Source organism: Lampris incognitus, chromosome 2 (genome assembly GCF_029633865.1).
Source record: "Lampris incognitus isolate fLamInc1 chromosome 2, fLamInc1.hap2, whole genome shotgun sequence".
Classification (NCBI taxonomy): Eukaryota; Metazoa; Chordata; class Actinopteri; order Lampriformes; family Lampridae; genus Lampris; species Lampris incognitus.
Genome location: NC_079212.1, coordinates 47,311,244 through 47,334,316, shown reverse-complemented (window position 1 = coordinate 47,334,316; position 23,073 = coordinate 47,311,244).

Here is a 23,073-nt window from a genome sequence, read left to right as displayed (position 1 = left end):
ATAAATTAAGTTTTTTTTGTTGTTGTAAGAATTCAAAACACCGCGCCACTTCCACCAGTGTACCACCAGAAAAAAATTATCCCGAAGAATTTCCTGTTGCCGAAATTCGATGGCTGGAGAGTCAGACTCGATGTTTTCGAATTGGGTATACTCCCATTCAGTGGTGGGCTGTCAGGGCCATCAGGTCCTTCTCTGCTGACCCTGTCAAAATCAAAGTCACAATTTGTTTTTCGATGGCCTGGCAGCCTGTCCAGGGTGTCTCCCCGCCTACCGCTCAATGACTGCTTGGATAGGCTCCAGCATCCCCGCGACCCTGAGAGCAGGATAAACGGTTGGGATAATGGATGGAATAGAAGGATAAATTGAAGTGTGCCTGAAATGTGGCTGAATTCAATTACTTGTTTTCTCGAGGGGCTTAGCAGAGATTTCTTCTAAACGCATCACGGCATCTTGGACCAGCACTATTGCTAGCCTTTGCTTGAAGCCCAAAGCTGCAAACTGATTATAACTTTGAGTAACCGTATCATCAGCCAATCAAGAGAAATGCTCTTCATCATGATTGTAGGTGGCGTTTAGCTAGCGGGTCGTACTCGTCTGATCCCACAGCATACTTTAATTGTCCTTTTAGCAGGGTTTTCTCGTTAATAAATAAAATTTCCATAAAACGAACTAAAACAACAACGACTCATTCATTTTACTATAGGCACAAACAAAAGTTAATCATCATTTTGATTTAAATCTAAATGAACTTCAAGTAATTAATCAACTAGCTTTACACCATTATGTTTGGGGGTATTGTTTGGATACTACTGTAACAGGTTATTTTCTTGCCCGGTGCGGGATTCGACACGTGGTGTACTGCACCACAAGGCAACATCACTAACCGCTCGACTAAAGGGTCAGACCCTCTAGTCGATCGGCCAGTGGGTCTTATTAGTAGTTTACACTAATGCAATGCAATTAGAATGCAATAATTATGAGTTTCATTTAAGTAGATTTCAAGGTCTTGCTGAGGGTAGCGAAGACGAGCTCCAGACTGAAGGGCCAGTGTAGCAGAGATAATAATTATATTGTAACGTGCACGGATAAGAAGACACGCTGGCCGCTGGCTCGCGGGTCTGAACCTTTACTCTAGCGGTTAGCGATGCCTCCTGCGGTGCGGGCGATACGGGTTCGCGTCCCGGCCGCGGCAGTTCCTGTGGTTGCGTTGTCCCCTGAATTCGCTACATTGGTGTCAGAAGTGGGATGGAGCGACCGTAAGGCCATCGGAAGCGTAGGCTCCCTGAGGCGTGAAGGAGCTGATATGCTTAAGCACGGGGACGCGCTTCCCGAAGGAGGGAGGTAGTGTAAGGTGCACGGATAAGAAGACTCGCGGGTCTGACCCTTTAGTCTAGCGGTTAGCGATGCCTCCTGCGGTGCGGGCGATACGGGTTCGCGTCCCGGCCGCGGCAGTTCCTGTGGTTGCGTTGTCCCCCGAATTCGGTACAATATATTGTAAACTTGTTGAAGTTCGGCAGAATCTGTTAAATTATTGTTCTTTATACACTCACCGGCCACTTTATTAGGCACACCTGTCCAACTGCTCGGTAACGCAAATTTCTAATCAGCCAATCACGTGGCAGCAACTCAATGCATTTAGGCATGTAGACATGGTCAAGACGATCTGCTGCAGTTCAAACCGAGCATCAGAATGGGGAAGAAAGGTGATTTAAGTGACTTTGAACGTGGCATGGTTGTTGGTGCCAGACGGGCTGGTCTGAGTATTTCAGAAACTGCTGATCTACTGGGATTTTCACGCACAACCATCTCTAGGGTTTACAGAGAATGGTCCGAAAAAGAGAAAATATCCAGTGAGCGGCAGTTCTGTGGGCGAAAATGCCTTGTTGATGCCAGAGGTCTGAGGAGAATGGCCAGACTGGTTCGAGCTGATAGAAAGGCAACAGTAACTCAAATAACCACTCATTACAACCGAGGTATGCAGAAGAGCATCTCTGAATGCACAACACGTCGAACCTTGAGGCAGATGGGCTACAGCAGCGGAAGACCACACCGGGTGCCACTCCTGTCAGCTAAGAACAGGAAACTGAGGCTACAATTCGCACAGGCTCACCAAAATTGGACAATAGAAGATTGGAAAAACGTTGCCTGGTCTGATGAGTCTCGATTTCTGCTGCGACATTCGGATGGTAGGGTCAGAATTTGGCGTCAACAACATGAAAGCATGGATCCATCCTGCCTTGTATCAACGGTTCAGGCTGGTGGTGGTGGTGTAATGGTGTGGGGGATATTTTCTTGGCACACTTTGGGCCCCTTAGTACCCATTGAGCATCGTGTCAACGCCACAGCCTACCTGAGTATTGTTGCTGACCATGTCCATCCCTTTATGACCACAGTGTTCCCATCTTCTGATGGCTACTTCCAGCAGGATAACGCGCCATGTCATTAAGCTCGAATCATCTCAGACTGGTTTCTTGAACATGGCAATGAGTTCACTGTACTCAAATGGCCTCCACAGTCACCAGATCTCAATCCAATAGAGCACCTTTGGGATGTGGTGGACCGGGAGATTCGCATCATGGATGTGCAGCCGACAAATCTGCAGCAACTGCGTGATGCTATCATGTCAATATGGACCAAACTCTCTGAGGAATGTTTCCAGTACCTTGTTGAATCTATGCCACGAAAGGATTAAGGCAGTTCTGAAGGCAAAAGGGGGTCCAACCCGGTACTAGCAAGGTGTACCTAATAAAGTGGCCAGTGAGTGTATATTGAGTTTTCTCTTGCGCTCCCTCTATTCAAACCTGGCGTCTTTCAACTAGCGCCTCCTAGTGGTGACAGTTGTGGTCAAGCGCATCACCTGGTGGCGTGTCTGTCCCTTCTTCACACGACGACGGCAGAGTTGGTACGTTGTTCTGTAGAGCTCGCTCCAAATATGGCTAAAAAGTGTTATAAAATTGTCAAAAGTGCACTCCAGTTACGGCAATCGGTGTATAAATGTATGCAAAACATTTTTTCCATGCTATACTTTCTTTTTTGTGTGTTTCTTTTGCTAAACTTCACGATAGATGAAACGTTCGCTCAGGCTTCTGAGGCGCGTAATGGCCGCCATTGTTCTCCGCTAGCTAACGTTTCTCCGCTAGCTAATGTAACCGGTTATTTTCTTGCCCGGTGCGGGATTCGATATGGGGTGTACTGCGCCACAAGGCGACGTCACTAACCGCTCGGCTAAAGGGTCAGACCCGTTAGCTAGGGACTAACGTGTCTTATTAGTAGTTTACAGTCGTCACCCTCCCCGGAAGCGCGCCCTCGCGCTTTGTTATTCCCGCGCTCCGAAGAGACTTCTGAGGATCTGCACACTTCCGGATTCCACCGCTGCCGCCAATGTAACCGGTTATTTTCTTGCCCGGTGCGGGATTCGATACGGGGTGTACTGCACCACAAAGCGACATCACTAACCGCTCGACTAAAGGGTCAGACCCGTTAGCTAGGGGCTAACGTGTCTTATTAGTAGTTTACAGTCGTCACCCTCCCCGGAAGCGCGCCCTCGCGCTTTGTTATTCCCGCGCTCCGAAGAGACTTCTGAGGATCTGCACACTTTCGGATCCCACCGCTGCCACCAATGTAACCGGTTATTTTCTTGCCCGGTGCGGGATTCGATATGGGGTGTACTGCGCCACAAGGCGACGTCACTAACCGCTCGGCTAAAGGGTCAGACCCGTTACCTAGGGACTAACGTGTCTTATTAGTAGTTTACAGTCGTCACCCTCCCCGGAAGCGCGCCCTCGCGCTTTGTTATTCCCGCGCTCCGAAGAGACTTCTGAGGATCTGCACACTTCCGGATTCCACCGCTGCCGCCAATGTAACCGGTTATTTTCTTGCCCGGTGCGGGATTCGATACGGGGTGTACTGCACCACAAAGCGACATCACTAACCGCTCGACTAAAGGGTCAGACCCGTTAGCTAGGGACTAACGTGTCTTATTAGTAGTTTACACTAACATTTCTCCGCTAGCTAACGTTTCTCCGCTAGCTAACATTTCTCCGCTTGTAGTGATATAACGCCATGTATATACACTGGAACTACACTAGGTGTTACGTACTACCCGGACTGTTATTATGGTTACACCACTACCATGTATGGTTATTACGTCTGCCTACTGAGCCACGATTAAACCTGAGTTTTATAACCCGGCGTGGTCATTGATCCTCGACCAATACTACCCCAAGTACTACTTCATGGTGGCAGCGGTAAAGTACTCTCTATGAAGAATGAAGATAGACTGATAAAATTGTCCGTGGATAATTTCTGTCATCATTCAAGCAAGAGTGCGCCGGAGCTGAGCTAGCCGCAAAGCTAACTAGCTAGCTAGTAACAGGAGAGGTCATGGCATCGCATCTACCGACGATGAATTGGTCAGACCCGGACCTGGGTGAGGCAATTTCACTGTATAAACAGAAAATGACTCTGTATTTAGAAGATGAAGAAATAAATGGCGCAGCTAAACAAGCTAGGAAAATATGTCGTGGAATCGGAGATGAAGGATTAAAAAGACTGAACGCCAGTGGTCTCACTGATGATGAAAAGAAAAAGCCTGCCAAACTATTGGACTTCTTTGAAAAACAGCTAAAGTTGAACGTAAATTTCAGAATCCATAGACTGCAACTGATGCAACACAGACAGAAACCAGATGAGAATATTGATGATTTTGTGACCAGAGCCAGAACACTAGCACAGAAATGTCAGTTTTCAGACGAAGAGCTTATCGAGCGTATGATTGAGTTCATTATTGCGAGCACTCCCCATGATGCCCTGAGGAATGATCTATACAGCCAACCAAAAGGATATTCCTTAGCAGAGGTTCTGGCCGAGGGACGAAAATATGAAGCCCTGACAGCAGGCAATGAACAGTTAGACAAACAGCCTGTCACACAATGAGAGAATCCACGCTGTGGACAGGGACCGCATATGTCGTAACTGTGGGAGAAGCCACAAACCACGTTGATGTCCTGCATATGATGATGAATGCAATGCGTGTGGTGCAAAAGGTCACTGGGAGCGGTGCTGCAGGAAGGCCAAACGAGAGCGCCAGGAACACTCCAGCCAGAGCAGGAACGGGGGAAGTAAGTCCCACACACCACAAGACAAACAGCACAAGCGCAAAACCTATATAGACAAAAAGCAACAGAGCAGGACTCGCATACATGCTGTAGAGAGTAGCAGTGAAACAGACAGTGAGAACGAAAGTACTTACCAGAAACAGTTCCACTCCATAACTATCAGTGAAAAGTGCATGCATAGCATAGACAGCAAGCCGGCCAGAGAGGAGGCGTACACAGTCCTGAAGGTGACACCACCTGACCTACCTGGTCGTGGATACACACTACGTCTGAGGATAGACACAGGTGCGTCAGGCAACACACTCCCATTGCGTACCTTCAAGCAGATGTACGGTGAAAATGCATGCATCCAGAAACGACTGAAAAAAACCAACAGGAGGCTATCTGCATACAGTGGTCACGCCATCCCCTGCCTAGGCACCATTGACATTCCATGCCAGTACAAAGAATCCAAATGGATCAATGCAAAGTTCTATGTTGTAGACGTACCAGGGCCAGCCATAGTTGGGCTGTCAACATCTGAACTGTTAAACCTAGTGACTGTCAATGTAGATGCAGTGACCGAGAAAGGACATGCAAACCAGAAAAAAGTCAACACAAGACAGACAAAACCCAAAATGACCATATCTAACAGTGCAGACCTAAAGAGAGCATACCCAGACCAGTTTGACAAAATTGGCAACTTCAGTGGAAAGGCCAAGCTCTTCCTGAAAAAGGATGCTGAACCATTCATAGACCCACCACGTAAGTGCAGCCTTCACATCAAAGACAAACTGAAAGATGAACTGAATAACCTTGTCGAACAAGATGTGTTAAGAAAAGTAGAACAGCACACAGACTGGTGCTCGAGTCTGGCATACAGCACAAAGAAAGACGGTTCCCTTCGCATATGCTTAGACCCCCAAAAGCTTAATGCCAGCCTTAGGAGATGCCCACACAAGATTCCTACTGTGGAGGAACTGAACCCGAAGTTTGCAAATGCAAAAATATTCAGCAAACTTGACGCAAAAGCTGGATATTGGTCAATACACCTAGAGGAAGAGTCACAACTGCTAACCACATTCCGAACTCCATTTGGTAGATACTGCTGGAAACGTTTGCCATTTGGTCTCAGTGTCTCTCAAAATCTCTTCCAGGCAAAGATGGACCAAATCCTGGAGGGGCTCGACGGTGTCGTCAGCATAGCCGATGATATCGCAGTCTACGGAGCAAGCGAAGAGGAGCATGACAGGAACCTGACCAACCTGATGGAGAGAGCAGCCAAGACAGGTATTGTGTTCAACAGTGACAAGTGCACAATCAAACAGACAAGCATCTCATTCTTTGGCAACCTGTACACAGACAAAGGTATCAAACCTGACCCAGCCAAAATCAGGGACATCCAGAAAATGCCGACACCCCAGAACAAAGATGAACTGAGCAGATTCTTCGGGATGCTGACCTACCTGTCACCCTACATCCCAAATTTCGCAGACAAAGCACACACACTGAGGGTGCTGCTGAAAAGTGACGTGCCTTGGACATGGGACACTGACCACCAAAAGAGCTTTGAGGACCTGAAATCAGTTATCAACGAACATGACTGCCTGAAGTACTATGATCCAAGCACACCTCTGACACTTGAGGTCGATGCATCACAGAAAGGACTGGGCGTGGCATTAGTGCAGAACAAAAGACCCATAGCTTTTGGCTCAAAGACACTGGACGACTGCCAATCCAGGTACAGCAACATAGAGCGAGAAATGCTGGCCATAGTCTATGGAATGCAGCGATACCATACCTACCTGTATGGGAAGTCATTCATTGTAGTTACAGACCACAAACCCCTCGTTACCATATGCACAAAGCCACTGCATGCTGCCCCGCCACGGCTTCAGTGAATGCTGATAAAAACACAAGGATACAACTACGAGGTCACGTATCGACCAGGAAACCAGATGGTCCTGGCAGACACACTCAGCTGACTACCCAACCCTGAGAACAACAGCAACATCAAGCTGGACGAGCGCATTGACGGAATAGAGGCAGAAGTCGAGGATCCAGAGATGCTCACTGTTGCAATGATAAACTTCTCTCCCGAGAAACAGGACGCACTCCGCACAGAAACCACCAGCGACCCCAGACTCAATGCACTGAAAGAGCTGATCCACCAGGGATGGCCAGACAACATCAAAGCTCTACCAAGACAACTACGTGAGTACTGGTCATTCAGAGATGAGCTCGCAGTTGAAGCAGGAGTCATATTCAAAGGCAGACAGGTGCTCATCCCAGACTCCATGACTGATTCTATACTCGAACAGCTGCATGTAGGACACCAGGGCATCGAAAAGACACGGCGACTGGCGAGAGAAAGTGTCTACTGGATCAGAATGAACGATGACATCGAAAGAGTCTGCAGGTCATGTAGTGTATGCGTGGAACATCAGGATGCAAATCCAAAGCAACCTCTCAACCCACACAACACACCGTCAAAACCATGGCAATCCCTAGCTTCTGATCTATTCGAGATCGATGGACATCAGTATTTACTGATTGTGGACAGATATTCTAAGTTCCCTCTAGTGGACGAAATGCCCATGCCTGTGTCCAGCCGGGCAGTTGCACAAAAAATGGAAATGTACATGTCTCTTTTTGGAAGGCCTGACGAGATACTTACAGATAATGGACCCCAGTACACAGGGCACGCGTTCCAGAAATTCACGGCTGACTGGGGAATCAGGCACGTGACAAGCTCACCCCACTATCCAAAAAGCAATGGATTCGTTGAGAGGCACGTGCGACACATCAAATCCATTGTGAAGAAAACCATGAGACAAGGAGGTAACACACAAGTTGCCTTACTACAGGTCAGAGCAACACCCATCGACAGTAAACTACCATCACCAGCAGAACTGATCTTTGGAAGGCCAGTCACCACCCTGCTGCCGAGTCGAGGGGACCCAGGCAAGGAGGAAAACCGACTCCACCTGGAGCAGAGAACAGCAAACATGAAGTAACATCATGACCGCAGCAGCGGCAGAGAACTACCTCCACTCGGTCCCGGACAGCACGTATCTGTCCTAAACAAGGAAAAAGGGACTTGGTATCCAGCCACCGTCGTACAAAAGTGCGATGAGCCAAGGAGCTACATTGTGCAAACATCAAATGGGAACAGACGTGGCAGGAGCCACCTGCGGGAAATTCACCACCCCCATGCACTGAGGAGCACAAGAACCCGCTTCACAGAACCTCAACGGGACACTCATGCAGCTGGAACTTCTTCCAGCCAAACCTGTGAAACACACAAGACAGTACGCACAAGATATGGAAGAGCTGTTTCCAAACCAGCTCACTACAAGGACTATGAGTAGAGACAATCACACACAAAAGGAGGGCTCTGAATATGTTTGTATTTTGATACTGTAAAAATTGAAAACTAAACAGGGGGGATGTAGTGATATAACGCCATGTATATACACTGGAACTACACTAGGTGTTATGTACTACCCGGACTGTTATTATGGTTACACCACTACCATGTATGGTTATTAGGTCTGCCTACTGAGCCACGATTAAACCTGAGTTCTATAACCCGGTGTGGTCATTGATCCTTGACCAATACTACCCCAAGTATTACTTCACGCTAGCTAACGTTACTCCGCTAGCTAACGTTTCTCCGCTAGCTAACATTTCTCCGCTAGCTAACGTTTCTCCGCTAGCTAACATTTGGTTACGTTTGTCTATGGACAGGGCTGGAGTTGAGCTAGCAATATATGACCACAGCATCTATCTGTTCATTTTGATTTTGCCGGGTATGATCGTTCTGTGGTGGACACGTATTGGGGATAGAATTCACCCCAGGAACTAAGGGTTAAGTCAGGGTTGCCCTGGCAGGTTAACGCAGGGTTAAGTTATGGTTGTCCAGCCAGTTTTCTGATTATTCTTGCCGCCTCCGCTCAGTCGAGCTGTGGTTTTGTTGTCTCTCTGATTTACCGTGGATTAAAGAAAGTCGCCTACACGGCTAAAGTGTGAACCTACGGTCTTCTCCGTTCCTTCGGCTCTACACTGGTGACCCCGACGTCGGTTTTCGGATAAGTTTTCTGAAACCACACACATTATGGCTACGAACGCCGTTGCAATTAAACTGCCGGAGGTTTTGGGAGTCTTCCGCGGCTACATGGTTCGCGCAGGCTGAGGCACAGTTCGCGCTCAGAGACATAACAGCAGACGAGACCAGGTAATACTACGTAGTGGCGGCGCTGGGGTGCGCTACGGCTTCCAGGATAAGCGGTTTCATAACCAACCCACCGGCCGGTGGTCAATACGCCGCACTTAAGAATCTCCTCCTTGAAACTTTTGAACTGTCAACAACGGAGAGAGCACGTCGCCTCTTCGCAATTCAGGGCTTGGGAGATGGCAAACCATCGGAGCTAATGAGCAGGATGTTAAATCTACTGGGTCAAGAAAAGCCATGTTTCCTGTTTATGGAGCTGTTTCTGCGCAACATGCCGCCCCACGTCCAGACTGCGCTCGCTAACTCCACCATCGCTGATCCCCGTGAGCTGGCAAAGGAGGCTGACCGATTCTTCGTCGCTACACAACGTTCCTCCCATGCCGGGGTGCTGGCTCCTACCTTCACTGGCCCCCCGCCGTGGCCCGACGGTGGCGCCACAGCATCAGACCGCTACAAGCCCTCTGGACTCTGTATGTACCACGCTCGATTTGGTGCGAAAGCTAAACGGTGCCGTTCCCCCTGCAACTACAGGCCGACGGGAAACGAGAGGGCCAACACTCAGTAGTGGCCATGAGTGTTGGCGATACGAGCAGGCTACTCTTCATCTTCGACACCATCTCCGGTCGGCGATTTCTCTGTGACACGGGCGCACAGAGAAGCGTGCTCCCTGCTACTGACGTCGACATCATGGGCGGGGAGCGGGGCCCCCAGTTGGCGACGGCTGACGGCAGCCCTATCCACACCTACGGCGTGCGGTCTGTAGAACTGTGTTTTGGTGGACAACGTTTCGCGTGGGAGTTCGTCATGGCCAGTGTAACGCTTCCCCTCCTCGGAGCTGATTTTTTGTGCGCTTATGGTTTGCTAGTGGACATTCACAACAGCCGTCTGGTCGACGCCTTAACCTTCTCCTCCTTCGCATGTACGCGGGGGGGAAGCGGCCTATGCAGGTCTAGCCAACTCTCTCTCAGAGGCAGACAAGTTCAACCGCCTCCTCGCTGAGTTCCCTGACCTCACCCAGCCTACGTTCTCTGCACCCACCGCTAAGCATGGGGTGGAGCATCACATTGCTACAAAGGGGCCCCCGGTCTACGCCAGAGCCAGGCGTCTCGACCCCGCCAAACTCGCCATTGCCAAGTCTGAGTTCGAGCACCTGGAACGCATGGGGATCATCCGCCGCTCTGACAGCCCGTGGGCGTCCCCACTCCACATCGTCGCTAAGCCTGATGGAGGTTGGCGCCCATGCGGGGACTACCGCCGACTAAATGACGCCACCACGCCCGACCACTATCCTGTCCCGCATATCCAGGACTTTTCTGCAAACCTGTCTGGCAAACGCGTCTTCTCAAAAGTCGACCTGGTCCGTGGTTATCATTAAGTTCCCGTGCACCCTTCGGACATCCCCAAGACGGCGGTGACTACCCCATTCGGCCTATTTGAATTCCTACGAATGCCATTTGGACTCAAGAACGCGGCCCAGTCCTTTCAGCGGCTGATGGATTCAGTGCTCCGTGGCCTTCCTTTCATCTTCGTCTATTTGGACGACATACTCATCGCCAGCGCCTCCGAGGAAGAACACCTGTCCCATCTTCACGCCCTCTTCACACGCCTCAGCCAGCAGGGGCTGATCGTCAACACGGCGAAGTGCCGGTTCGGGCTGACGGCCATTGATTTCCTCGGGCACCGCATCACTGGGGACGGGGCGGTCCCCCTGCCGCCCTCAAAGGTGGAAGCGGTGGCGGCCTTTCCGCGCACCCAAACAGCTCGTGCGCTCAGGGAGTTCATCGGGATGGTGACATTCTACCACCGCTTCATTCCCCGAGCCGCCTTTATCATCCGGCCACTGTACGAGGCGCTGAAAGGCAAGTCCCCCAACCAGGCGGTCGACTGGACAGCAGAGCGGGACCGTGCGTTCACCGAGACTAAAGCTGCGCTCTCCCAGGCTACCATGCTAGCGCATCCTTAACCTACAGTGCCTATTTCCATAACCACGGATGCATCGGACTATGCTGTTGGTGCGGTTCACCAGCAGTGGGTGGGGGGGGGGCTTGGCAGCCTTTGGCCTTTTTCAGTCGCCAGCTTACACCCCGAGAGCACAAGTATAGTACTTTTGACAGGGAACTCCTCGGTCTCTGGCTCGCCGTCCGGCATTTCCGGTTCCTGCTAGAGGGCCGCGAGTTTACTGCGTACGTGGACCACAAGCCCCTCACGTTTGCCATGTCCAAGACGGCCGAGCCATGGTCCGCTCGCCAGCAGTGACAACTCTCTTACATTTCGGAATTCACTACCGACATCCAGCACGTCGCTGGTAAGTCTAACCAGGTAGCTGACTGCCTCTCTAGGGCAGTGATTGGAGCGGTCCACCTAGACCTGGACTATGCACAGATGGCCACTGACCAAGCCACGGACCCGAGCATCCTCCGTCTCCGGACCTCCGACACGGGGCTCCGCCTGCAGGACGTTCCTTTCAGCGACACGGGTGTCACCCTCCTGTGTGACGTCTCCACAGGACAGCCCAGGCCCATCGTCCTGGACAGCTGGAGACGCCCCGTGTTTGAAGCTGTGCACGGCCTCTCTCATCCAGGCGGTAAGCCATCCGTGCGCCTGACCTCTGCTAAGTTTGTGTGGGAGGGACTTAAGAGAGACGTGAAAGCGTGGGCCGACTCGTGTGTTGCCTGTCAGTGGGCTAAGATACACCGCCACATTAAGGCGCCCCTGGAACGATTCGTAGTGCCGGAGAGACGAGTTGACCATGTCCACGTCGACCTGGTTGGTCCCCTACCCCCCTCCCATGGGTTCACATACCTCTTCACTGTGGTGGACAGGACTACGCGCTGGCCTGAAGCTGTTCCCCTGGCATCCACGACGTCTGCTGATGTGGCCCGGGCTTTTATTGGGTCGTGGGTCTCACGTTTCGGTACGCCTTCCGACCTTTCATCTGACCGCGGGCCACAGTTTACCTCAGAGCTATGGAATGCTGTGGGTGAGGCTCTGGGCGTCAAGCTTCACCGCACTACCGCCTACCACCCTCAGGCGAACGGCCTATGTGAGCGCTTCCACCGGTCCATGAAGGCTGCGCTTCGGGCTACTCTCAAGGACTGCAACTGGGTCGACAAGCTCCCATGGGTCATGCTGGGCCTGCGGATCGCCCCGAAGGAAGACCTACAAGCCTCCTCTGCGGAGCTGGTGTACGGCACGCCGCTGCGAGTCCCAGGCGATTTCATGCCCAACGCAACGCGTCCCTGGTCAGCTGTGGACCAACGAGCCTCCTTACTGGATGGGGTCAGAGCTTTCACACCCGTCCCTACCGCCCAACACGGCGCTTCGGTGTCCCAGGTGCCCCCAGGTCTGCAGTCAGCGGACTACGTGTTCATCCGTCACGACGCACACCACCCCCCTCTGCAACCCCCTTATGACGGCCCCTTCCGCGTCCTGGAACGGGGAACTAAGCACCTGGTGGTGGATTTTGGGGGCACGGCCGAGCATGTTTCAGTGGACCGAGTTAAACCCGCACACCTGGACTTGACGCAGCCGTTGGAGTTAGCCCAACCTCCTCGTCGCGGTTGTCCCCTGGCTCCGCCTCCTCCCCCCGTGGAGGCCCGCGCTGCCTCTTCTGCTCCTCAGGCCGACCTCCACAGGCCCACGTCAATGCCTCCCAGAGACACTCCGGCCCCTGTTACCCGGAGCCGCCGCGGACGGCCGGTCGTCCCCCCGCGCCTGCCTGACTTTGATTACTAGGGCGAATTCTGGGGGGGCTCATGTGGTGGACACGTATTGGGGATAGAATTCACCCCAGGAACTAAGGGTTAAGTCAGGGTTGCCCTGGCAGGTTAACGCAGGGTTAAGTTATGGTTGTCCAGCCAGTTTTCTGATTATTCTTGCTGCCTCCGCTCAGTCGAGCTGTGGTTTTGTTGTCTCTCTGATTTACCGTGGATTAAAGAAAGTTGCCTACACGGCTAAAGTGTGAACCTACGGTCTTCTCCGTTCCTTCGGCTCTACAGTTCATTCATTCACCATCAGCCGCTTCTCCGGGGTCGGGTCGTGGTGGCAGCAAGCTAAGTAGGGCACTCCAGACGTCCCTCTCCCCAGCAACGCCCTCCAGCTCCTCCTGGGGGATCCCAAGGCGTTGGGAGTGCCCGGAAGGCGTCCCTCCAGCGAGTTCTGGGTCTACCCCGGGGTCTCCCCCCAGTTGGACTTGCCCGGTAAACCTCCAAAGGAAGGCGCCCAGGAGGCATCCTAACCAGATGCCCGAACCACCTCAACTGGCTCTTTTCGACGCGAAGGAGCAGCGGCTGTGCTCCCGAGCTCCCCCTGGATGTCCGTGCTCCTCACCCCACCGCTAAGGCCGAGCCCAGACACCCTGCAGTGCCAGGTATGTTGTTTTGCCGAATATAATTTTTAATGCGATGTACATATAGTTATCTACTCCTGTATTTTCACAATGCGTGTCTGGTGTGTGGTGTGTGTCTGTGTGAGAGTCTATACCAGTGGCGTAACCAGGAATATTTTTGTAGGTGGGCCTGAGTGAAAATGGGTGGGCCAAAATTTTCCAGCAATAATCCTTCAAACAAGACGCAAATTCAAACACATTACAGCAGTAAACACATAACACAGATTTTTAGTACGTGACCAAGAAACATACTAAAACTTTAATAAAGACCCACTTAAACAAATACCACCCCAGTCATTCTCGCCAGGCTCTGCACAACCATTTAAACATCACTGAGGAAAACAGCCCGACTCGGTCTAAAAGATCATGATACAACATGTAAGCTATAGGCCTATAGTACACGTTTTACAGCACAATGTGTAGACGCTGAGGGCGAGCGTTGAAGATCGAGATTATTTCATCATAGTCCAAAGAGTCAGTAAGTTCCCTTTCAAAGGACAACAGGGATAGATTGTTGAGGCGTGCAGTTAGCATGGAAGATCTTAGACATGTTTTGATATGGCCTGTAGTGGAGAAGAGTCTTTCAACAGTACATGAAGTCAGGGGAATGGTGATCTTTGCCCTTAACAGTCTGTTAATGTTTGGGAAAACGTCAGAGTTGCAGCTGTCCAGCACTTCAATGAGGGATGGGTAACACTGACCCCTCTCCACTTTACGACGCAGTGCCTGAATGAAAACGGTCCATTCCGAACCCTTAAATTTACCAAGTGCAATACAATGGGGTTTGCTAGCCTGATGTTTCGAGCATGCCTGGCGGAGGTGCTTCCAATCTACAAACCCGCTTCGAAAAAACGTATTTTCCATATGGGGCTCGGGGAAAGGCCTACACATTTTACAGAAAACAGCGTTCCTTGCTGAGCTGTATTCAAGCCACTTAAATTCTTCATACCACTTATGGGAAAAAGAACGTAATTTTCCTGAAATGTTGGTTGCGGGGAACACTAATTTAGGCTGCGTGGGTGGCTCATCCACAGCAGACAAATCTGACGGTGGCATGGTCAAGGGAATCGTCTCACCGTCGTCAGAGGGGGGAGGAGAAGCTGCCTGCAACAGAAAACCTGTAGCCTCCTCTGTCGTTCTCTCCGGCGGTATCTCACTCTCATTGGGCGGCTCAGTCGGTGCTGGGGCAGGTGTGCTTTCCTCCTCTCCATCCGTGGCTTTTTAAAAAAGCGGAAGATTGATCTTTGTTTCACCATTCCATAAGTTATGGCTAACTGTTGGCTATTGGCTAGTTAGCAGCAGTGAAAAATACAGAGCGTGATGGTATGCGCACTCAGATTTTGCAGTTCTACGTACGTAAAAGGGGCCGGCCTACGTGCTTGTAAGCCAGCGTGATTGGGTGGGCCTGGGCTTGAAATGGGTGGGCCTGTGACAGGCCAGGCCCACCCGTGGTTACGCCCCTGGTCTATACGGCCAAGCTAAAGCACTTGGGGCCTTGATTCTTTTTGGAGGTTATTGGGGATGATCAGGGGCACCTATAAAAAATAGCAGAACATAAAAATTATGCATAATTAATTATGCATAAATAATTATGCATAAATGTGCAAAATATACATGTTTCTAAAAATGGCTAAAAACCACTTTTCTCGGCATTTCAGATGATTCTGAGCATCTTTGAGTTTTTCAACTATATAAAAAAAAATTTCTGGGACTTAGAAATTTTTTGGCATTATGCCAAATAAATGCATTTTGCAAAAATGCACTTATGATCCTCATTTTTTTTGGAGGTGGTAGGTATTGTTCCAGAGAGGACCAGAAAAATAGCAGAAAATTAAAATAATTATAATAATTATGCATAATTATGCAAAATATGCATTTTCTAAAAAGGGCTAAAAACCACTTTTCTCGGCATTTCAGATGATTCTGAGTATTTGGGGGGAGCGAGTTGGAATGGGGGGGGGTAAACCACTTTTCTCGGCATTTCAGATGAATCTGAGCATTTGGGGGGAGGGAGTTGGAGTGGGGGGGGGGTTAGGGGCAGGGGGAAGGCGGTTAGCTGGCAGGACGAAGAGGAGGGAGATTTAGATGGGTGGATAACCAAACCGCTACATTGTAGCGGGGTTCTTCTAGTATTCATTTCATATTAATGCAAAACGGTTTCAGGGAATGCTGTTATGTAAAATGTTAAATGAAAATTAATACTGTTGTAAACTATATGAGCTAAACTTAGCACAAAAAGTAAGGAAATGTGTGTTTGGTAGATTATTTCTTTGTTGTAACAATGCTTCTCGGCAATAAATCTTATATCAGGCACCTGATTGTCAGCACCTGGGGAACCAGAAGCTCAAAACAAGAGTCAATAGCAGCAGCAAAATAAGCTGTTTGGCATTGGCAGAGAAGATTTGGCAAATTTTTCACAGGCGCAACCCACATACTCAGCTCTGCTGCTCATCCCACAAATGCATGATCCTTACAAATGTGGCCCCATTTAAAAGGGAGATAAACAGGCTTTCCAACGGTATAAGATTTATTGCCAAGAAGCATCGTTACAACAAAGAAATAATCTACCAAACACACATTTCCTTACTTTTTGTGCTAAGTTTAGTTTTTTTTTTGGTTGAACCAATAATTATTTTATTTAATTTTGTGTTTATTATGTTTAGTATGTGTGCATTTAGTATGTATGTATTTATATGTCAGCGGTAGAAAAACTCCGTTCTTCACATGACGACAACAGAGTTGGGCTGGAGTTGAGCTGACAATACACGACCACAACATCTGTCTGTTCATTTTGATTTTGCCAGAATTGAGTTGTGCCAGAAGTAAATGGGCCTGCAGCAGCTACCCTGAATTCCCAAGACTGGCGTGGCTTCTACACAGTATAGCTGGAACTAGGGGGTTACACCAGCAGCAGCTGAGTCAGGATTGGGCGTGGAAACTGGTAACAACACTTTGGTGTTACTTTGAGTGTTTGTGTGTCAAGAGAGGCAAAGAGTGAAGCAATTTTGATTAGCTAAAATGCTAATCCTACTCATGCCTGTGCATTGGAATGAATTTTGTCAATTGCAAATGTCAGTATAGACAGGTCTGTGTCATGGTGTACCTTTTAAAGTTACACTGAAACAACAAATGTTTTTCATTTTAGCTTATTTTATCATCCATACACCATTTTGACAATTTATGTCAAAAAAGTAAAAAGAGTATTGAAATCACATTAATTTGCCTTCCTGAAAAATTTATAAAAATAAAACTCTTTTGTGGTGACTTCATTGTAATGTGTATCACAAGGTACAGGAAAAGTCCTATCAGAGTAGGTGTAAACAACAGTTTTTGAGATACACATTTCAATTTTTCAATGATTAAGACATGTACTTTGAATGTAAATAAGGTGACAGAGTGCATAAAAAGCATCAAAATATAGCTTGTTTATCAAAAAAATGTTCTGGGGAGGATGCCCCCGGATCCCTCTACAGAAGTCCGGTCCTCAAATCCTGGAACCACCCCTGGGTACGAGTGTTGAACGTAAACGAGACGTTGTTTGTATGTCGCAAATCAGCAAATAACTCACTGCTGATGTCAGCACAGGAGAACTGGAGGAACACTGGATGAACCGAAAATAAATCACTTTACTCACCTCACTACCGGGTTTGTTTAACTGACATAATGAGGGAGATCAGACGTGGAAGTGCCTTAGACCCCAGTGTTAAAACTCCGCTACAGAAATACAATGTCAAGAGTAGGATTAATCACAGTCACAGCTGGAAATAACATCAGCAGCTACAATAAAACATCTCATGTCTGAGCTGTTTTTTTTTTCACTATTTTTTTATTGCTTTAGAATGAATGAATGTCATTCGCCTACATTCATTTTATACCATGAAAACCATGACACACATCTGAAGTCATTCAGTAAGGGCCCCTTCCCCTGGTAGGCGAAAAAAGGGCTGGTTTGTCGCCAAGTCTGAGCACCGGAGAAGGGGAGATCCGCCTGGCGGAGATCTGCACCCTGCTGAGTGCACTCTTCTAGTTGTTGTGCCATGTGGTGTGCGTGTGCAGTCTGGTCGCTGAGTGACATAAAGGAAGATGTGATGGTGATGCTGCAGTAGCTGCTATGGTGCACAGTGGTGTGCGTTGTGGTTGTTGAAGATCGGCTGTCTTGTTGGTGTTGATCCAGTAGTGCATATAGTGTGTGATAGTGTATTTTGTATGTGGCGGTGTTGGCTGTATTGGCACCCATATAGTAAGAACTTCTGTGTGTGTGTGTGTGTGTGTGTGTGTGTGTGTGTGTGTGTGTGTGGGTGTGTTTCTGCGTGCGTGTGTGTGTGGGGGGCAGGGGCAGTTCTGACTGAAACCCCACAGTACGCTACTGCTCCCATTACTTTCAATTTACCAAAGAAAAGAACAAGGACATAATTTATGAATGGCCATTTATTTCAAATACGTAAACGAGCAGGATATAAAATACAGATAATCTATTAACAATAATCTGAAGTGATCAATAAATCTACACATCAAACTCAGCGAACACATCTCCGTATACACCCCATTATTTGTTACATGTTGGAAAAGGAGTAGGAGGAAGTACACACTTATATTTTCCTACCCCTTCTCGCCCACTCTTAAGTTAATTCAGCTACTATACATTACAAAAAGAACAAAGAAAAGAAAAAAAATATTTATATATAACAAAAAATATGACAATTAAAAAAAATGTAACAACCCAGATATCACTCGGTGTCATATGAAGGAAAATGAAAGAAAAAAATGTAATTAGGAATATTTGGAGATGAGCAAAACTTTATCGGTTAACACAACTCTTCGTCGTCCCTATATCTCTTGAATCAGTCCTTTGTACTTCTTGAGCTGTGTAATGTTTGTAGTTCGTTTGAGTCCCATGCTCAAACTGTTCCACAGTTTTACCCCACAGATTGAAATGCCCATGCTCTTCAAAGTTCCATTTCCCTCTCAAATTATATTCCCCTTCTCTATCTGAGAATATTTTTTTACATAATTTATATAATAACATCATTTATCAGACTTTGATCCTTTGTCTGCCTTCCCATCCCCATGTTCAAGACCGTTCGCTTATTTAGGCTATTTAATTTTTGTATATCGTTACATTATTTTTTATATAAGGGGTAATTAATATAAGCTGTTTCAGGTCTACGGCGTCATTTATACAACATCGCCCACCACTGGATTTGTAATGAACTGCAATACATTTGAGCTTCTGTGCTTTGAGTACATGCTATGAAACAACACTACCCTCTTCCATGTTACAATGCCCAGACGCACTTCTGCGGTGATTTAGGTGAAAGTAATGCCAAAGTAGTGTAATCAGTAATGCATTACTCTACCCAGACAGTAGTTTAAAGTAACTTCCATCCATCCATTATCCAAACCGCTTATCCTGCTGTCGGGGTCATGGGGATGCTGGAGCCTATCCCAGCAGTCATTGGGCGGCAGGCAGGGAGAAAACCCTGGACAGGCCGCCAGACCATTACACAGGGTCGACACACTTCTTGTCAAAAATATTATTTAGGGGCTTTCATCTTTTTCAGCTGTTCTTGGTGTTTGGCTCTTTACGAGTTGCAGAGTAACTCAGCAGCTTCTGTTTGTATCTAATTAGGGCTAACATGGATTCCTGCTTCCATACAAAAATCTTGGTTTGGTAAATGTCCATCCTTTCCCCGTGTCACAGGTTTGTTTTTTTTCCCACAAAAATTAAGTTGACACGGAATTTAGCTTCTTCCCGAACGGCTGCAACTAGATTTACTGTATTCTTAGAACTGCATTACTTTCAAATGAAAGTAACTAGTAATATGTTGCATTTTTTTAATATTGCATTTTGATATTGCATTTTTGCATTATAAAATATTTCAAATATTGCATTTTGAAAGTAAGTTGCCCAACACTGGTTATGAACACAAATAAAATGGACCTCTATTTTCAACCCTTCATATACTAGTATGAGAGTCTATGGTAAAAACACGCGGCCTGTTCCTCAAGCAAGCACCTTGATGCATAGTTTAATCTAAAAGTCAAACTGTTTTGAGCTATTCGCAATGAAAAACAAGAATAATTAATGCTGTTTTGCATCATTGGCATTCAAGATGGAAGGACAGTGAGAGCCTTGGACTATTGGGATTTTTTTCAGTTAGGTATCGGGGTGGACCAGGCAATTTATAAAATGTTGTTAATACTTAACAATATCAATGTAATAATTTGCAGACTGATTGTTTTTTTTTTATTTTTTTTCCTTTGGGTGCATTCGTTTTTGTGACAGTGCAGGTCCAAATCTATCGGACTGTACATGCAGTGACGGACTGCAGTGGCATACAGCTGTTGAACATTGACTGGACCACAACTGCTTGTTCATTGTGGAAATAAAAAGACGGCATCTGAAATGTGAAACTATAAAAGTCAGTGTCCTTGTGAGGAACTTGTATGTTACACGGGACTGAGCAGCAGGGACAGAAAGCCCATTGACTGTGGACACGCACACACCTGCCCAAATGTGGTCATTCAATAAATGAGAGAGAGAGAGAAAATAATAAAAAATGAATAAAACAAAACAAGAAACATGTATCATCCATGCATTATCCAAACCGCTTATCCTACACAGGGTCACGGAGATGCTGGAGCCTATTCCAGCAGTCATTGGGTGGCAGGCGGGGAGACACCCTGGACAGGCTGCCAGGCCATCACAGGGCTGACACACACACACACACACCTAGGGACAATTTAGTAAGGCCGATTTAGCTGACCTCCATGTCTTTGGACTGTGAGAAGAAACCAGAGGAAACCCACGCAGACACGGGGAGAACATGCAAACTCCACGCAGAGGATGACCTGGGATGACCCCCAAGGTTGGACTACCCCGGGGCTCAAACCCAGAACCTTCTTGCTGTGAGGTGACTGCGCTAACCACTGTGCCGCCAAAACTACAATCCACACTTGTGAAATACACTCAAGTGAAAACTATTTGTGGAGGAGGCGCAAGACAGGAAGCGAGCCAAATAAGCAGATCTGGTAGCCGAGAGCTGGAGGAATGTTCGGAAGTCCCACTGTGAGCCAGCTGAAGTGGGTTGCAGAGGCTTTGAAGGCCATTCTCTACACCAGGGTCTGAGACTCTTGGGGCTGCAAAGAAGAAGAGCCATTAGGAACATCTTGGAAGCTGTCGAAAAGGCTTCCCGTTGGCTCTGGGTGAAGAGGGGTGACAAATGAGTGTAAATTCGGTGGACACTTTTACCTGTTGTTTTTGTACAGGTATTTTCTATTAGCCATCTAATAGCCTATACAGTGTGTTATGGAAATACTTTACCAGACTTATGATTTGTGTAAACACGGGATTTAAAGACCCAAGTTCTTTGCAGTATTATCACACTGTATTAATGCTTGCAAATATGGCACACAAAGCACGGTTCCCCAAGTGCGTGCCCGCCCCGAGAGCACCTCTCCTTTATGATAAGCAGGTGTGCTCCCCGTGAGGGTGAGTCCCGGGCAGTTGTTTGCTCTTCTTCTCCTTATCTCCTCTTTTCCAGCTCACATCCCACCAAGGCTGTTACTCTAATGACTTTGTGTAAGCTTACATACATTCAGAAAGTGTCTTACACGTTTCCCTGCTTATCGACTAACGGTCAACAATAAGCTCATGACTCACATGGAGAAGGCATGTTGGCTCATGATATAGGCCATACATAGTTAAAGATTAAAAGTAAGCAAACATTATATATAGTTCTTCACACACAGGTTGTGTAGTCACTGGCACCGATGAAAAGACAGGAGGTGGCGCTGGAGGTGGCTGGAGGAGTTGAAGATACTTAGATTTTCATTGGGAGTGATGAGGAAGGACAGGATTAGGAATGAGTATATTAGAGGGACAGCTCAGGTTGGACGGTTTGGAGACAAAGCAAGAGAGGCGAGATTGAGATGGTTTGGACATGTGTGGAGGAGAGATGCTGGGTATACTGGGAGAAGGATGCTGAATATGGAGCTGCCAGGGAAGAGGAGAAGAGGAAGGCCAAAGAGGAGGTTTATGGATGTGGTGAGAGGGCATGCAGGTGGCTGGTGTGACAGAGGAAGATGCAGAGGACAGGAAGAGATGGAAATGGATGTTCCACTGTGGCGCCCCCTAACGGGAGCAGCCGAAAGTAGTAGTAGTAGTAGTAATAGTAGTAGTAGTAGCAGTAGCAGTAGGAGTAGTAGTAGACACACAGGTTGTATCATCATTAAATTACCTTCACAATCCCCTCTTTTCATTACTTTTAATCAACAACAATTTGAAACATCAAATTAAGACATAAAAACATTTGGAAATAATCAATGATTAAATGATGCGAGGATTAAATGATAAAGCAATAAATTTCGGTAAATGTGATCATAATACACATAGATTGGTTATATGATTATTAACTGAGTTAATAATCAGTTCATCTGGACACAACGTTTAGTGTTCAGAGGAACTGATTCAACTTTCTGCGATAACTGAGTAAGCGTTAGCATAACTACTATAATTATAAAATGAAAAAGAAACCAACAACTCCAAATAAAAGAAAGGGTCTGGGGAACCCCTCTATCAATGTTTTGACTGAGTCAGGTCACTACAGTTACTTGCTAAAATCTTTTTTTTTTTTGAGGGGGGGTTTCCCCCTTTTTCTCCCCAATTGTACTTGTCCACTACCCCACTCTTCCAAGCCGGTTGCTGCTCCACCCCCTCTGCCGATCTGGGGAGGGCTGCAGACTACCACATGCCTCCTCCGATACATGTGGAGTCACCAGCCACTTCTTTTCACCTGACAGTTTCGCCAGGGGGACGTATCGTGTCGGGGGATCACGCTATTCCTCCCAGTTCTCCCTCCCCCCTGAACAGGTGCCCGGACCGACCAGAGGAGGTGCTAGTGCAGCGACCAGGACACATACCCACATCCGGCTTCCCACCTGCAGACACGGCCAGTTGTTTGTAGGGATGCGTGACCAAGCTGGCGGTAACACGGGGATTTGAACTGGCAATACTCGTGTTGGTCAGCAATGGAATAGACCGCTATGCTATCCGGATGCCCCACATGTCCAATAAACTTGTTCGGCTGGCTAGGATAAACTGTATGGTTAATGGCTAGTAAGCAGCTATCCTTATCGCAGGTGTCCCACCTGCACAATAAGGACATTAATCTACTGTCATCTGCATGTTTAGCAATTTGCCTGTGTTTGGGGCAAAGGGTGGTAGATGAGAATGTAAAGGGGGTTGTTACTGCATTGTTGTTTTGTGGAGAAGCCATAAAATGGGACTGACAATGAAAATGGTCATTACTGCAAGACACCATATTGTTCCCCTGAGACCACACCCTGTTCTCCTT